Source organism: Euphorbia lathyris, chromosome 9, assembly GCF_963576675.1.
Source record: "Euphorbia lathyris chromosome 9, ddEupLath1.1, whole genome shotgun sequence".
NCBI classification, from domain to species: Eukaryota; Viridiplantae; Streptophyta; class Magnoliopsida; order Malpighiales; family Euphorbiaceae; genus Euphorbia; species Euphorbia lathyris.
This window is the reverse complement of record NC_088918.1, coordinates 20,623,597-20,642,815: the sequence shown is the minus strand read 5'-3', so window position 1 is coordinate 20,642,815 and position 19,219 is coordinate 20,623,597. Positions and strand designations below refer to the sequence as shown.

Genomic DNA, 19,219 nt, shown 5'->3' with positions numbered 1-19,219 from the left:
GAGAACCAAAGGCCGATGAGAAGTCTACCTTGGTGGTCTGCCCCACACACAAATCGTTCGTTAGAGAATGTGAGGAGAGCCAGATGGTGTATGTTGTAATGGTGAAGGCGAATCACAACTCATCCCAAAGGGGCGAAAGGGAGATGCCGAATGAAATGACCCGCCTACTTGGCGAATATCAAGATATGTTCCCTGAAGGGCTGCCAAGTGGGTTACCACCTTTGAGGGACATCCAACATCATATCGATCTAGTGCCCAGGGCTAGTTTACCAAGCCTTCCCCATTATCAAATGAGTCCAAAGGAAAATGACATCATGAGGCAGAAAGTGGAAGAGCTCATTGAGATGGGATACGTTAGAGAAAGCATGAGCCCTTGCGCCATTCCAGCTTACTTACACCCAAGAAGGATGGGTCTTGGTGGATGTGTGTTGACAGCAGGGCCATTAACAAGATCACCATCAAGTACAAGTTCCCAATCCCAAGGTTGGATGATATGCTGGATCAGCTTGGCGGATCCAAAGTCTTCTCCAAGATTGACCTCAGGAGTGGCTATCATCAAATACGGGTTCGGGCTGCAGATGAGTGGAAGACTGCTTTCAAGACCAGGGATGGATTGTATGAGTGGTTAGTAATGCCATTCGGGATGACCAATGCCCCCAGTACATTTATGAGGCTGATGAATCAGGTGCTCCGCCCGGTAATTGGCAAATTTGTAGTTGTGTATTTTGATGATATTCTAATTCATAGCCAGACCTTGGCGGAACATGTGGAGCACTTGCGGACAGTATTTGACCTATTAAGGAAACACCAGCTATACGCCAACACTAAGAAGTGTGATTTTTTCATGGAGAGCATGGTTTTCCTTGGGTTCGTGGTCAGTGGCGATGGAGTCCAAGTTGATGGGGGAGAAGGTAAGAGCTATCCGAGAATGGCCTACTCCGAGGAACGTGGGGGACATCAGGAGTTTTCATGGGCTAGCAACCTTTTATCTGCGATTCATTAAAAACTTCAGTTCCATAGTCGCCCCATTGACGAAATGTTTAAAGAAGGGAAGGGGGTTCGAGTGGGCGGATGCCCAAGAGGAGAGCTTCGCCCTGATCAAGGAAAAGTTGAGTACAGCGCCCGTGCTGGCGTATCCCAATTTTGATAAACTATTCGAGGTTGAGTGTGATGCCAGTGGAGTTGGGATTGGTGGTGTCCTGATGCAAGAAAAGAGGCCCATTGCGTATTTCAGTGAGAAGCTCTGTGAGGCGAGGCAAAAGTGGGCCACGTATGATCAAGAATTTTATGCTGTAGTAAGGGCGTTGAAAGTGTGGGAACATTACTTGGTGGGGAAAGAATTCATCCTCTACACTGACCATCAAGCTCTCAAGTACCTGGGAAGTCAGAAACAACTTCGAAGCTCCATGCATGCCCGGTGGTCCGCCTTCATAGATAAGTTCCCCTATAAGCTTATCCATAAGGCTGGAAAACAAAACAAGGTGGCGGATGCCTTGAGTCGAAGGGTGTCACTAATCAAGACAGTGAACCTGGAGACCGATTGTTTTGAACACATCCGAAGAGAATACTTGGCGGAACCTGATTTTGGCAGTATCTGGGAAAAGTGTCAGCACCAGCATGGGTATAGGGCGTATCACCTGATGGATGAGTATCTCATGAGGGGCAACCAACTGTGCTTACCCTGCACTTCCATCCGTGAGAAGGTCATTCGTGATCTACATGGCGGATCCCTGGGAGGGCATTTTGGGCGAGACAAGACATATGAAGCAGTGAGTTCCCATTATTTCTGGCCTAAGATGAGGAGAGATATTGCCTACTTAGTAGAATGATGCTATATTTGCCAGACCGCCAAGGGACGCACTATAAATGCTGGCTTGCAGCTACCCTTACCTGTACTAGAAACCATATGGGAGGATCTGTCCATGGATTTTGTCCTAGGGTTACCCAGAACTCAAAGAGGCATGGATTCCATCTTTGTCGTGGTTTATCGGTTTTCAAAGATGGCCCATTTCATACCATGTCGCAAGACTAATGATGCCTCAGCGACTGCTAAGCTATTTTTCAAAGAGATTGTCAGGCTACATGGCGTACCTAAGAGCATTGTCTCGGATCGTGATACGAAATTCCTCAGTCACTTCTGGCAGACGTTGTGGGCTCTGTTTGATACGTCCCTGAAGTTTAGTACCACCACCCACCCTCAAACAGACGGACAGACAGAGGTGGTCAATAGAACTTTGGGAAACTTACTGCGCAGCAAATGTAAGGATAAGCCCAGGATGTGGGATGTGGTTTTGGCCCAAGCTGAGTTTGCCTACAACGGCACTGTACATTCGGGAACCGGGAGATCCCCATTTGAGGTAGTATACACGAAGACCCCGAATCACGTCCTTGATATAGCCCATCTTCCTAAAGGAAACGTGACTGCCAACCAGCTGGCCAAGAATTATGTACAAATGCACCAAGAGGTGAGAGAGACTCTTGAGGAGAGAAATAAAAAATTAAAGGCTAAGGCGGATGATTACCGCAGGGACCTACAGTTTGAAGTTGGGGATGAGGTTCTGGTATATTTGGGCAAAGAGAGACTCGCCAACGCCCCAAGCAGCAAGCTTCGGCCTAGGAAATACGGGCCATATAAGGTCACCAAGAAGGTCAATGCTAATGCCTATCACATAGCATTGCCGAATTGGCTTGGTAAAATCTCACCAGCGTTCAACATTCGTGACCTTAGCCCGTGGAAGCCGGATGGTCCTTTGGAGTTCAACGAGGACGAATCAGTGTCGAGATCTTTTAAAGAATGAGAGAATGATGCGGACATCCTAACTGGGATCACTGATCACGCACGCTCTGGCGGATCCTCAGACACCACATCCACAGAGGTTGTACCTAGGAGGGCGGATCCCTAGGACATACGAGCGGGGCGGATCTAGGAGTACACAAGGAGGCGTATCAACATCTGACCAGGGGAGGATGATCAAGCTACTTGCTACTCCTGGGCGGATCTCCAGGTTTACTTCCTCCCGAAGGAATTCACCAACAACCCTGACATTCCGTACCTGTACCGTTGTACTGATTGTCGGGGCGTATTTTAGGGGGATGTATTTAAACCCCCATTTTGTAAGGATGAGGTAACTTTTTATCAATCAAAATCTTTCTCTTTGAGAACCTAAGGTTTATACCTTGTTTATTTGGATTCATTCCTTCTAGTTTAGCTAGAGAAGAACCTCTTTGTTGGTTTACGATTAAAACCTTCATTTATCGCTTTCAATCTGTATCAGTCGTAGTCCTTCACATTTTAACTTGTACATTGTAGTTGTCAGATTGAAGTCCAATCGCTCATAATTGGTATTAATATGGTGGTACTCTATGTTAAATATAATGGAGGACTCGATTGAACAATCTTTATTTATTAGATTAAAACTGAAATTTTACACTATATATTATGACCCAACTTACCACACTAATTTATACATTACACTCAATTTATTTTTATCACTTGCTTATACTCAATTTTTCTTACACAAAACTCACAACCTCAATACCTATTTATACTAAGATGGAACCAATTTTAACCACGTACTTGTACAAATCTCATCCACAAACTTGTACAAATCATAACCTTAAACTTGTATAAATTAGAACCAAATTTTGAAGATTTTTTATGACTAATCCTAGATATTTCAAATAGATTAATCTAGAACTTAGATTAGTCTAATTTGCTAGATACTTCCACATAAAAATCAATGTTGATATTTCAAAACTTTAAGTGTACAACTAGCGTAATATAGACCATACTATTTGTATACTCCTAATTTTAATGCTTAAAAGAGCTTCAGATAATCAAAAACTTAGTCTTGTTGATAATGCTATACAAGACTAGAAGTGCTGATCTAAAAATGGTAGTGACTAAAGTGTATAGTAATGTAAATTTACAGGAGTTTAATCAATTTATACATTAAGTATGCAATTTGCTCTCAGGAACACTTCTAAGCTTTCATTCCAAAGAGGATTGAAGTTTACTGAATGATGATGACATTGCATCATTAAATACACTTAATTTGCCTGCTTGTCTTCTTGATTTTATGGATCCCTTCTCAAGGGATCTAGTACACATAGGCGGGGCTAGTGGACATGGCTGGCAGAGCACATCCGAGGATAATAATATTTCATATTATATGCCAATGGAGTGTTTCCTTTTCAGAGCAGGCAGTTTTCCGACGAGTTCACTGGCATATCATATGAAGTACTTCTACCCTTGGATGTATAGAGTATCCGAGGATGTCGCTGGGAAGGAAAGAGGTTTGGAAATAGACGGTATTCGGTAGCAGGCTGATCCTCTAAAGTAACCATAGTGCCATCAAAGAACTGGTGCAGCAGTTTTAGCTCATTGAGAGCAATATGTCTGCCTTTCGGAGAGCGTAATCGTAACACATGTTGTACTTCTTCCGTTTTCATGAACCAACCAGCTAGTTGATCTGAGTTATATTTCTGTTCTCATATGCTTGATCATTGAAGAAACCAACACTCTAGGAGTTGTAAAATTGAATAAATGTATGAATGAGAAGAAACCACACAAACATCCTGAAAATACTTGATCTAGATTTGTAATAGAGAACAGTAATTTTTAGTTATGAATTTGAGGAACAGGTTGCAGAATTGGAGATGGAAGAGAAGAAAAAGTACTTCTACCCTTGGATGTACAGAGTAATTTTATGGAAGAACTAAAGGTTTGGGTGAGAGATATGTTGATCTAGATTTGGACTATTGGAGAAAGTTGCCTTTGATATTTATGGTTTCATTACTCATAGTAAATAAATCTGCTCTATAAGAGTCTGCATATGTATATATGTATACCTTTAAATTTCTCTCAGGAACACCTCTAATCTTTCATTCCAAAGAGGATTCAACGTTACTAAATGATGATGACATTGCATCGTTAAATATACACATATGTAGAGGGATCTGTTGACATGAATTCCTTTTTTATTTAGAAAAAATTTCTTTTCTGATGGAAATCGAGTTTGCATTTCCAGTTTTCTGATCATTTTATATTGTAGGATCCTTAACTAGTCTCCTTATATTCTTGATTTTATGGATCCCTTCTCAAGGGATTTAGTACACATAGGCGGGGCTAGTGGACATGGCTGGCAGATCACATCCGAGGATAACAATATTTCATTTATATGCCAATGGAATGCTTCCTTCCTAGAGCAGGTGGTTTTCCAACAAGTTCAACCAGTTCCACTGGCATATCATATGAAGTACTTTTACCCTTGGATGTACAGAGTTTCGGAGGATGCAGCTAGGGAGGAAAGAGGTCTGGAAGTAGATGGTATTCGGTAGGAGGCTGATCCTCCAAAGTAACCATAGTGCCATCAAAGAACTGTGCAGCAGTTTTAATTTCATTGAGAGCATAATGTACTCCGTTCTCATGAACGATCCAGCTAGATATATTTCCATTCTCCGAAGAAAGAGAAAGAGGATGAGTTTTGAAAGATTTAATTATTTGGGTGAGAAATATGTTGATCTAGATTTGGACTATTGCATATTTATGGTTTACACTCTCCTTCGAGTCTCTGTTCATAGTAACATATGTTCGGATAAAAAAGTAACATATGTTTGTGTTTTTGCTTTATGTTCTTATTTTTATATTTAGGCCTAATATATCAATAGCTCCTTGAACTTGTCCAAAATAGTAGATTGACTCCCTGAACTTTGCAAGTATCTCACCAGCTCCCTAAACTTGCTTATTCGGTATCACCAGCTCCCTAAACTTGTCCATAAAAGTAGATTAGCTCCTTGAACTTTGCAAGTGTCTCACAAACTCCCTAAACTTGCTTATTCTGTAACAACTAAATACAAAACTTATTACACCTAAATTTTAAAAATACGTCTTCATCTATTCGAGAGCTAATTTTTTGCTTCTTCTACCTTTCAACCTATTATAAGAGTTAGTGTTGCAAGTTTAAGAAATTGAATGAATGAGGATTGAGAGTTAGTATTATGGTTTTTGTAGTTAGTTGTTACAAAATAAGCAAGTTTGGGGAGTTTGTGAGACACTTGCAAAGTTCAGCGAGCTAATATATTTTTATAGACTAGTTTAGGGAGCTGGTGAGACACTTGCAGGGAGCCAATCTACTATTTTGGACAAGTTCAGGGAACTGTTGATGTATTAAGCCTTATATTTATTTGCCATGAACTTTACTCGATTATTGTATGGAGTCCCTATACTTCCTTTTATTTTTCTGTTTCTGAAGCAAGTCTTGAACTTCTAAGTTTTTATTTCATTGAGCTTAAAGTTTTATTTTGATTTAATTGGGCTTAGTTGATACTTTTTTAATTAATACAGGACACAAGTTGAAAGAAAGTAAATTTTGTGTGCTTTAAAAGGGAGTCAATTATATCAGAGAAAAAGTATAACAGAACAACTTTGTAAAGTTCATGGGGTCAAAACTGCATGCTGCAATATTTATGTTAGTCCCATTTGGCTTGTGGAACCTCCTGTCTCTTTCTATATGCAAGTTCATTTTAGATTTTAGAAAAGGTTGTGAAATGAAACCTCGATTATTCGTTTTTGTGGGAATCTTCTCTTAGAGAGGACTGACGAGATGATTACCGTATAGCCGAAAAAAGCTTTTGCAATGGTTGCTCTACAAATTGTGTTTCTGTTTCTTGTGTGAATCTAATAAGTAATAAGAAGTCACAAAGTACCAAAATAAACAAACTGTAATACTAATGATTAGAAAGAAGTATCATGTGTATCAAATTCGTTATACCATGGTCCATAAAAGCACAAGCAATTGATAAAAGCATAATGTCACCTGTTTTTCTTGACACTCGCTCAAAAACAAAAACCATCTCTATCTTTTGGATTGACATAAAATAACAAAAAATTATCAGAAGATGGAATCTTCTTCTTCCTCTTATATTTCATCGTACAAGCACCAAACCAGACTAGTAAAAATAGCATAAATCTAAAAAAATTTCCCAAGATTTCTAGCGTCCAGCTCATCTCCACCAAAATCTCAAAAATCTGGAATTTTTACACTAGCAAAAATGACAATAAAAATGTAATAGAATTGATAATACAAGCTCAAGACTGATAATGCCCATCAAACCCTATAACCTATTTCAAACAAGTGAGACTAGAATTATGAAAAATTATGAAGTTTTTTAGACAACAATTTCATACCTTGTTTTCCATGCCAACCCTAGCCAAAAACCCAAAATTGGACCCCTTGATTACTTGAGCTTCGAAAATAAGGCTTCAGAGATATTGAGCAACTTCTTTTGTATCTTGTAATTTCGTTATGGTGAAGAACAAAACGAAGCAAAAAACTGATCCGGATTTTAGGGTACAAAAGTGGGTAGAGAGTGTTTAGAGAAAGAATAGAAGTAGGACATGATATCACATCCGGAGAAATTGAAAAGTAATAGTGTGTGAGATTTTAGAGTGAGAAAATGGGTAGAGTTGAGTTTGCAAAGGCTTTTATAGTCATTTTTTCTAAAATGACTGAACTACCCTCGCCCACTAACGGTGTCTTCACCATTTCCGCGTTTTTGAAAAACGGAGCATACCATAAGTATTTATTTGCTCGAAATCAAACCGCAGTTATTTATTTACCAAAACTTGAAACTACAAGGATTATATTTGAAATTAATCCTAACAATAAATATAGTCAAAGAAGTACAATAAAGGTGTTGTATATGGCTGGGAATTCAAACCACAGTTTTGAATTGTGATAATTGTTCATATTGATTTGTGAAATAAGTTACATGTGGAGACCGAAAATATATATTTATTTAGATTGAATAAATGTCAATAAAATTGCTAAAATGTAAATCATCTATTGTATTGAGAGGAGTACCAATTTTGTGAGAGTATACGAAATTGAAATATTGGGAAACACCAGTTGATAGAATCAGCATAATTCTCGGGCTTGTGTGTTTCATGAATTCTCATGTATAATGTTTTTTATTGCTTTAAATAAAAGCTTATCTTCTCTCGTGGAAGTAGACATGATTGGCCGAACCACATAAATTTCTTGTGTTGTTTATTTTCTTTTATTTTCAATTGTTCGATAAATTCACATAAGCGATCCTAATCTCTTAACAACCAATATGGTGGCTCGGTGGCTCGGTGCCGCAATGTTTTTAGTCAGACCTATTTTTTGGCATTCTGAACCTAGATTTATTAGGACAGCAATGCATACTTAGATAATATTCTTAACCAAAATTTATTTGTTTAAAAAATATAAACTTCTAATTAAATTTTACTACGTGTGGAGGAGTATACTCGAAGTATTTTCTAAAGCACTTGTTCTAATGAAAGCCACCAAGTTGGGTTCTTGATGGAAACACTGTTACAAGTTCAACATATGTTTCACAATTCTTCCAAATTAAGTCACTTGAGACTCGGACATATGAGTGAGAAGGACATGGTAGAGCTATATCATAGAGGTATATATGTCGACTTGAAGTTCTCCGAGCACTGCCTATTTGGAAAGCACAAGCATATCAGTTTTGGCCAAACAGCTTCATTCAACAAGCTCTTAATATAAGAGTTAAATGTCCTAAAGTTTGAGTCTCTCGGCCACACTTTTAGGGATTCTATTTCAATATTTAAGAGTTTTTCAAAATGAGTTTTTCAAAATAATAATTCTTGTAATTGCGTAAGTAAAATCATTGTCTATACAAAAAGGGAAATCATCTTCAATAAAAGTAATAAAATAATCATGAATTTTAAGAAAAGTAAGCTATCTCACCATTTAGCGTCAAATATAGTTTTTCTAAATCCAAAAGAAAAATATCCAATACCAAGTTTAGGAGACCAATAAGTCACCTTAAATATGTTTAGGAGCGAAATGGCTAATGAAACATCTTCTCATTCATATGCTCTGATATTTTACATATCAAACTATACATATTTCAAGACCTCACCTTGTTAACTGCAAAGCTACTTTTAAGTAAAGAGAAAAGCTACTTTATACATGAAGAGAAAACATATATTTTAGTAATAATAATAAGATAATAATGTCATTCCGAAAACAACTCTTAACATAAGATTTCAATCTGGAACAATTAGTGAAGTTCAGATTCCCTCTATCATTCTATTGGTGAAGTTATTCACAAAATAAGTTTTTGGTTTGAGGACAATTCCCTCTAGCATTAAGTACCTCCAAAATGCTGAGTATCAACAGGACCAATTATCTACAGTCACAGAATGATCAGTCTGGTTAACCACCTTGCCTTTTTATATATTCCGGTGACCAAGTATATAAGAAATTTCTGGTCATCACTAGTCATTGTAAGTTGGTGATTCAAGAGCAAGTGATTCCAAAAGCCTCTGTGATTGAAATTCCGCGGATCAGCCTGCAAATAAGAAAGCAACAGAATTGAGTAAACCGAAACCGAAACATTCAATCATTTTCATACTGTTAGAGAAAAATCTTAACCCACTGGTACTAGACAGCATGACCGTTGCATACAAAAGTTTGAATATGATATGAAGTACTTTTACCCCTGCATGATCTTTGAGCAGGCCGTTTTTTGAAGTGTTCAACCCTTTCGACTGGCATATCATATGAAGTACTTTTACCCTTGGATGTACTGACAATCAGAGCAGGATGTTTTGGTGGCATTTTCAACCCTTTCCAATGAAATATTAAATGAAGTACCATATCAATAAACCACTTGAAACTAAAAGCTTAAGCTTTTAGTTCAACTGATTGCAAGATGTTAAGGAACCAGTTAAATCCAAGCAGGCAGCCTTGTTCCCTAGCTCAGCCAATTAAGGATCTTGCAAAATAAAATGATTAGAAAACTCGAAATTAAAACAGGGTTTCCATAAAAAACGATAAAGCTCCTTAAAAAAAAGATCTTAGGGTTACTCGGCAGACTAAATAAGCACAAAATATAGTTACAGTCAAGTACCAAGTACATAGATCCTTGATAGAGGTAACTCAGAAAAATACCAGACATAAGAAATCAAGAAACATAAAACAAATAATCAAAATCATGAATCACACTGATAAATAACTGATGCGGACATCCTAACTGGGATCACTAATCACGCGCGCTCTGGCGGATCCCTAGACATCAGGCTCGCGAAGGTTGTACCTAGGAGGGCGGATCCCCAGGACAAGCCAGCGGGCGAATCTAGGAGTACGCAAGGAGGCGTATCACATCTACCCTAGGCGGATCTCTCAGACTACTTGCTCCCGAAGTAATTCACCAACAACCCTGACAATCCGTACATGTACCATTGTACCAATTGTCGGGGCGTATAACCATTTTACCCTTCAGTCGATAAACTGAATGTAACCCTAGTAGGGGTAATCTTTGTCTTTTGTCATTATTAGAGGGGAGTATTTAAACCCTCATTTTGTAAGAATGAACAACTTTTTATCAATCAAACATTATTCTCTTTGAGAACCGAGGTTTACACCTTGTTATTGGGATTCACTCCTTCTAGTTTAGCTAGAGAAGAAACTCTTTGTTGGTTTACGATTAAAACCTTCATTTATCGCTTTCAATCTGTATCAGTTGGTATCAGAGCCAATCGTTTCCTAACCCGAAACTTCTTTTGGCAATGGTTCAACTCCGACAACCGCAAGATTCTATGGAAACCAGTGACCGGAGGTATGAGGAGCTGAGGGAGCACCTCGCGGAGCAGATCCAAGCTAGCCATGAGTGGCAGAGGCAAACCGACCAACGGTTCCTGGAGCTAACCACCTCCTTCGAAAACTTCAAGCTGGAGGTTCTGGCGATAATCCGACCCACTGCGGGAGGACTGACCCAGAGAAATGAAGGAGTCCGTGAACAACCGCTTCCACAAATGGGTCCTAGGGATCCTGAGGTAAGAAGACCCAACTTTGTCATTGTGCATAACGCTGATAGTGATAGTGATGACTTTGAGGGTATCGGAAATGATGATATCGTTAGAACTATGAGGGATGTTGGGCCTGTTGACAACCGACGTGTGGAGGTTGCTAGGGGATACCCAGGTCTAGGGAACTTTGATAGAGATGATGCCTTTAAGATAAAAATAGACTTACCGTCTTTTGGAGGCGAACTGGATATAGAGGGGTTCTTAGACTGGTTATCGGAAGTTGAACGTTTCTTTGAGTATGCTGGGATTCCTGATGAGAGGAAAGTAAGGCTGGTGGCGTATCGCCTGAAGGGTGGCGCATCAGTTTGGTGGGATTAGATGAGGGAAGAAAGAAGAAGAGGGGGCAGAGATCCGATTCGATATTGGCTACGGATGAAGGCGATGTTGAGGGAGCGGTTCTTACCACCGGATTATGAGCAGTATATTTACAGCTCCTACAGGGGATGCTCTCAAGGGACCCGAAGTGTCCATGAGTATACCTCTGAGTTCTTAAGGCTTTTGGCGAGAGCCAACTTGTCTGAAACTGAAAGCCAAAAGACCACTAGGTATCTAGAAGGGTTGAGATACAACATCCAGGATCGTATTGGCACACAGATGGTGGTTCGAGTACAAGATGCTAGGAATTTAGCCCTCAAGGCTGAATCCCAACTGACCGGGAGGTCCAGGAGATCCGCCACTACTGAGTATACGCCTGGAGGAAGAGATAACGTGAAGTCTTATGATAAAGGCAAGCAGGTGGCGAATACCAGTGGGGCCAAGGTCAACAGTGTGGGAAGGGGATCTGTTGGAGATACTAGGCCATACAGGGAAGCACCTATACCACCTAAGAGCAACAATCCGTATGCGAGGCCAGCACCTTTCAAATGTTTTCGGTGCAATAAGCCAGGCCATAGATCCAACGAATGTCCTAGGAGGAAGAGCGCCAACATGCTGGAGAGGTATGAGGATGACTATGACGAAGGGGATGAAGTATTTTGCGAACCCTTAGGAGAAGATGATGATGAGGCGGATGAAGAGAGATACGCCATCTATGTGGTACGACGTTTGTTAGTCTCCAGCCGGATAGGGGGAGATCAGAGGCACCGACTATTCAGGACCTGCTGTCTTGTGAAAGGTGGGCGATGCAACGTGATAATAGATAGTGGGAGCCAAGAGAACATTGTGAGCAGCAGTGCCGTTCAGAAGTTCGGGTTGTTGGCGGAGGCGCATCCCGACCCCTATAGAGTGGGGTGGATAAAAAATGTGGGTGAGCTTAAGGTGACCCAGCGATGCAGGGTACCTATCGTGATTGGTGATTACAGTGATGAAGTCTGTTGTGATGTGGTCGATATGGATGTCTGCCACCTATTGTTGGGCCGACCCTGGCAGTTTGATAACGATGCCACCCATGCAGGAAGAGAGAACACTTACAGATTTGTGAAGAATGGGGTAAAGTTCGTCCTTATGCCAATGATGAGAGAGCCAAAGGCCGACGAAAAATCTACTTTGGTAGTCTGTCCTACACACAAATCGTTTGTCAGCGAATGTGAAGAGAGCCAAATGGTGTATGTGGTAATGGTTAAGGCGAATCACGAATCCGCCCAAAGGGATGAAAGGGAGATGCCGAATGAAGTGACCCGCCTACTTGGCGAATATCAGGATCTGTTCCCTAACAAACTGCCAAGTGGGTTACCACCTTTGAGGGACATCCAACATCATATCGATCTTGTGCCTGGGGCTAGTTTGCCAAGCCTTCCCCACTATCGAATGAGTCCAAAGGAAAATGACATCATGAGGCAAAAAGTGGAAGAGCTTATTGAGATGGGATACGTTAGAGAGAGTATGAGTCCTTGCGCCGTTCCAGCTTTACTTACACCGAAGAAGGATGGGTCTTGGCGGATGTGTGTTGACAGTATGGCTATTAACAAGATCACCATCAAGTACAAGTTCCCGATTCCAAGGTTGGATGACATGCTGGACCAACTTGGTGGATCTCGAGTCTTCTCCAAAATTGATCTCAGGAGTGGTTATCATCAGATACGAATCCGATCTGGGGATGAGTGGAAGACCGCCTTCAAGACGAGAGATGGATTGTATGAATGGTTAGTTATGCCATTTGGGATGACCAATGCCCCCAGTACTTTTATGAGGCTGATGAATCAGGTGCTTCGCCCAGTGATTGGAAAATTTGTAGTTGTGTATTTTGATGACATCCTGATTCATAGCGAGACCTTGGTGGAGCATGTGGAGCACTTACGGATAGGATAGTGTTTGACCTATTAAGAAAACACCAGCTATACGCCAACACTAAGAAGTGTGATTTCGTCATGGAAAGTCTGGTTTTCCTCGGATTCGTGGTTAGTGGCGATGGGGTCCAAGTTGATGGAGAGAAGGTAAGAGCCATCCGAGAATGGCCCACTCCAAGGAACGTGGGGGATATCAGGAGTTTTCATGGGCTAGCAACGTTTTATCGCCGATTCATTAAGAACTTCAGTTCCATAGTGGCCCCGTTGACGGAATGTTTGAAAAAGGGAAGGGGGTTCAAGTGGGCGGACGCCCAAGAAGATAGCTTCGCCTTGATCAAGGAAAAGCTGAGTACAGCGCCAGTGCCGGCGTATCCCAATTTTGATAAGTTGTTCGAAGTTGAGTGTGATGCCAGTGGAGTTGGGATTGGTGGTGTCTTGATGCAAGAAAAGAGGCCCATTGCATACTTCAGTGAGAAGCTCTGTGAGGCACGGCAAAAGTGGGCAACGTATGATCAAGGGTTCTATGCTGTAGTGAGGGCGTTGAAAGTATGGGAGCATTACTTGGTGGGAAAAGAATTCATCCTCTACACTGACCATCAAGCTCTCAAGTACCTGGGAAGTCAGAAACAACTTCGAAGCTCCATGCATGCCCGGTGGTCCGCCTTCATAGATAAGTTCCCCTATAAGCTTATCCATAAGGCTGGAAAACAGAACAAGGTGGCGGACGCCTTGAGTCAAAGGGTGTCACTAATCAAGACAGTCAACCTGGAGACCGATTGTTTTGAACACATCCGAGGAGAATACTCGGCGGATCCTGATTTTGGTAGTATCTGGGAAAAAATATAAGAACCAGCATGGAGATGGAGCGTATCACCTGATGGATGAGTATCTCATGAGGGGCATCCAACTTTTGCCTACCTTGCACTTCCATTCGTGAGAAGGTTGTTCGGGATCTACATGGCGGGTCCCTGGGAGGGCATTTTGGGCGAGATAAGACATATGAAGCAGTGAGTTCCCGCTATTTCTGGCCTAAGATGAGGAGAGATGTTGCCTACTTAGTAGAACGATGCTATATCTGCCAGTCCGCCAAGGGACGCACTACAAATGCTGGCTTGCTGCTACCTTTGCCTGTGCCAGAAACCATCTGGGAGGATCTGTCCATGGACTTTGTCCTAGGGTTACCCAAAACTCAGAGGGGCATGGATTCCATCTTTGTCGTGGTTGATCGGTTTTCAAAGATGGCTCACTTCATACCATGTCACAAGACTAATGATGCTTCGGCAACGGCGAAGCTATTCTTCAAAGAGATTGTAAGGCTACATGGCGTGCCTAAGAGCATTGTCTCGGATCGTGATATGAAGTTCCTCAGCCATTTCTGGCGGACGTTGTGGGCTTTGTTTGATACGTCTCTGAAATTTAGCACCACCGCCCACCCTCAAACAGACGGACAGACAGAAGTGGTCAATAGAACTTTGGGAAACTTACTGCGCAACAAATGTAAGGATAAGCCCAGGATGTGGGATGTGGTTTTAGCCCAAGCTGAGTTTGCCTACAACGGCTCTGTCCATTCGGGAACCGGGAGATCTCCATTTGAAGTGGTATACACAAAGACCCCGAATCACGTCCTTGATATAGTCCATCTCCCCAAAGGGAATGTGACCACCAACCAGCTGGCCAAGGATTATATACAGATGCACCAAGAGGTGAAAGAGACTCTTGAGGAGAGAAATCAGAAGTTAAAGACCAACGCGGATGAGCACCGCAGGGACCTACAGTTTGAAGTCGGGGATGAGGTTATGGTATATCTGGGCAAAGAGAGACTCGCTAACGCCGCAAGTAGCAAGCTTCGGCCTAGGAAGTACGGGCCATATAAGATCATCAAAAGGGTCAATGCCAATGCCTATCACATAGCATTGCCGAACTAGCTTGGTAAAATCTCACCAGCGTTCAACATCCGTGACCTTAGCCCATGGAAGCCGGATGGTCCTTTGGAGCTCAACAAAGGCGAATCAGTGCCGAAATCTTTTAAAGAAGGAGAGAATGATGCGGACATCCTAACTGGGATCACTGATCACGCGCGCTCTGGCGGATCCCCAAGACATCAGGCTCACGAAGGTTGTACCTAGGAGGGCGGATCCCCAGGACAAGCCAGCGGGCGAATCTAGGAGTACGCAAGGAGGCGTATCACATCTACCCTAGGCGGATCTCTCAGACTACTTGCTCCCAAAGTAATTCACCAACAACCCTGACAATCCGTACATGTACCATTGTACCGATTGTCGGGGCGTATCACCCATTTTACCCTTCAGTCGATAAACTGAATGTAACCCTAGTAGGGGTAATCTTTGTCTTTTGTCATTATTAGAGGGGAGTATTTAAACCCTCATTTTGTAAGAATGAACAACTTTTTATCAATCAAACATTATTCTCTTTGAGAACCTAGGTTTACACCTTGTTATTGGGATTCACTCCTTCTAGTTTAGCTAGAGAAGAAACTCTTTGTTGGTTTACGATTAAAACCTTCATTTATCGCTTTCAATCTGTATCAATAACTGAATCTGAAATTGTCAAGGATTTAACATCAATTCAAAAACTGAGAGAGAAGAAAGTCAATTAGCATTTTAAATGACAACAAGGTTCATATTAGCAGATGAATGAAAAACCAGCAAATGGTATTGGGTAAAATTGTATATCCGCAGAAGTTACCTTATATCAAAATCCTAGTCTCTCAGCAAATGCACATGACTCAGAGCATTTAATACAAGCAGGCAAATTAAACTTAGAAATTAAAATTGGTTAAAGGATCCAGCAACATAAAAAGATCCGAAACCTAGTATTCGAAACATAGAAATTAAAACTGGATTAAGGGATCCTGCAACATAAAATGATCAGCAACCTAGAAATTAAAACTGGGTTTTCATAAAAAAACCAAAGGGAAACTTACAAATCAAAATAGAAGCATCTCGCCAAATGCAAATTTGAAGAAGAAGAAGAGGAAGAGGAACAGGAAGAAGAAGAAACTAACCAGAAAAATTAGAGAGGTTCAAGAGGAAGAGGAACAGGAAGAAGAAGAAACTAACCAGAAAAATTAGAGAGGTTCACTTTATCAAGAACGCCTGCACTACAAAAAAAGAGTGACGCCCGCACTACAGAAAAACAAGAGGGTTTTAGCAGAACTTTTATAGTGAAAGAGAAAAACAAGAGGTTCAGTTCATGAATGTAGAACAACACGGACCAAATCCTAGTGTAATCCTTATTGGATTGGATACCATTTTAATTTTAATTCCTATAATTAACCATCAATGTTTTTTTTTCATAATTTATCAAATATATTAAAATATTTTTGATATAAACATGGAAATATATATCCATGTACTATTTTTTTTTTAATTTAATGAAATAATCAATTAGCAGTATTATTTTTTAAAATGATTTACAAACATTAGCGTTTTCATTTTTTTTTTCAGTTGTTTTCTTCTTCCCGGAACTTGAGCCTTCCCTATCTACCAAAAACATGATTTAGAATCAATTAAGATAACATTTTCAATGATTTACATTATTTAAATATTATTTGGATGAAAATAAATAAATATAAAAAATATAAAACACATGATAACACTCTAGATTCATTGATTGTTTTACACACATACATGTGAATTAATTGAATTTTTGTTGAAAATAATTCAAATATCTCAAAAGAATCCATCATACAGTTAGTTACGGCCCCTTATTAAAGTTTGCATCTTTTTGATGCATAATGTACTACGCCTCCTATTTTATTTATGGAAAAACAAAGTAATTATAATTCATCATGTAGACTACAATAGTTGGAAAAATAGAAAATAAAATATGGATGGAAAAATGAAACCAATTGTTCATGTTGCCAAAGAGCTAATATTAGAGCATATTAAGACCTTCTTCAAACTCTTATAAAAGGACCATATGACCTTTACAGTGCTATGCAAACCAATCCATATAGTACCCTGTAAGGATGACAGACAAACTAAGTAAATAATAATAATAAAAAAAGAACCGATTAGTGCATATCAAAAGCGCAAAAAATTTCCTAGAAATTAATAATTTGAACAGCTCACAAACATTGGAAGGAGGTAATTGAACACAAAAATTCCAAATAAAACTATTAACACTTGGAATTCAAAAATGAGGTTGAAACAAAGAAAGTTACCTGAATTGCATTTGGCAGAGTTCTGAAAAATTGGGAGTTTAGTTCATCCAATATATCTTTAAATTTTCCTTACATATCTTACACCTTAAATTTTTTGTATGTGACTTAAACCTCTAGAATCTCTTAATTCCCACCATCTTCCTACACAAAGAAGAAAAAGGAAAAGGAAAATGTAATGTATGATCAATCTTAATAAACAAAAGCAAAACTCAAATGAAAATGCAAAATTTAAACATACTTTAGAAAATAACTTCAATATATTTACCTAGCAAGAGACTTGTGCTTTGCTGAAGGATGTCTCCCTTTTAATCTGAGGGAAATAATAAACATTATTATACAGAAGAGGCAAATACAAACGAACCCCTTTCCTCTAAGTGTTAAGAAAATAAAATTCAGCAAATGGTTCCAATTTTAATTTTCGCAAATCAAATTTAGTAAAGATGTGCATTCTTCAACTGACTTTAACTAATTAAATTAGAGTGTAGAGGAGCATGATAATGCAAAATTACAATTTTGCATTTTATTTGGAAAAGACGCATGCAGACAAAGGCCAAAATTCTCAACTTCCAATGCTTATATATACCTTGAGATGAAATAATAAAACCTCTAGCACCACTGCAATTCACTGCTCCCACAAAACCAGAAAAAATTAAACTTCTTGAAAGTTGAAATGGTACATAATCAAACTGAAATATGAATAAATTATTTCTCATTTTGACTTCAAACTTCTCAACAATTGACACATTAAAGATCTATGCTTTTGTTTATCAATTTCTTCATAATCTAACCCAAAAATCAATAGCAAATAAAATTAATTGAAAAAAAAACTCACATCAAAGTAAGAAGAAAACAACCCACCTTTCCACATTTAACCTTTCCTACATCTGCATGTTGAATCCAACTGGTATAAACAACCATAAGTTTCATTACTTCGTCCAATTGCATGTTCAGATTTCATGAGTACAACTTGAAAAAGGAAAACATTGATTAAAGCAAGAAAATGAGAAGCAGAAATGGAAAATAATAATCGCAGAAAAAGAAATATTAAAAATCACCAGAAATTGATCACCATGTAAAAAGGGTAAAATGAATGCAGCCAGAGATTTACAGAGAGAAAGAATTTTCAGAAGTTCAATACGAAATTGAATGACAATAGGTAAATCTGAAATTCCTATTCCTGAAATTTTAAGAATTGATTGTAAATCCCTGGCAACCAAACGGTGTTACTGAGAATGAACAATAGATCCATTAGAAGACACTATTCTGATCCAAAGAAAAAATTCCAAGATAAGCACCAAATAATACCTTAGATCTGATTAGATCAAGGAATGAAACAAAATCGTGAGAAAACCATTATGGTTCTCGTCACCCAGAACAATCGAGAAGAGAAAAGAGGAAAGCTCAAACAATTTTCTCCAGACACAATATTCGGATCCAGGTAAAGAGCAGTTGAGAGAGATGGATTAATAGGAATAAGAAGTTGAGTGATGATTGAGATTGAAGAAGTGGGAGAGAAGAAATCGGTGAGAGAAGTTTGTATCAAGAAGTATAAAACTGTTCGAACCATGTTAAAAGAACTGAAATGTGAGAATATTTAGAAAATTGACAGGTCAACAAAGAAGGTCTTGGCAACATTTTGCAACATGACACATCAGCAATACTTTCTACAGATTTAATATATATAGATAGATATATAGATATACATAGATAGATAGATACTATCCGATTTTAAATATAAAATTCGAGTGCTTTTTTTTTTTAACATTTGAAAGCTATGCACAATACTAAAAATTTGCAAGAATTGTCAAAAATGTCCTCATAAATAATCTATTGAAGAATTGACTCGCAAATTCACGAGCACTTTGATAAATTTTAATGCATCAACAGTTTTATAATTTCTGTTCAATTTTTGGAGTTTCA

General features: G+C 39.3%; 1 long non-coding RNA gene across 1 annotated transcript; it reads right to left on the bottom strand.

Annotated features, from left to right (window-relative positions):
* Nucleotides 1–17,577: 17,577 nt before the first annotated feature.
* LOC136205938 (uncharacterized) lies at nucleotides 17,578–18,722 on the bottom strand. Its single transcript, XR_010676145.1, has 4 exons — nucleotides 18,605–18,722; nucleotides 18,158–18,265; nucleotides 17,883–17,924; nucleotides 17,578–17,609 (listed from the first exon to the last, which is right to left on the bottom strand). It is a non-coding gene; the product is annotated as an uncharacterized lncRNA (long non-coding RNA).
* Between the last annotated feature and the right edge of the window lie 497 nt (nucleotides 18,723–19,219).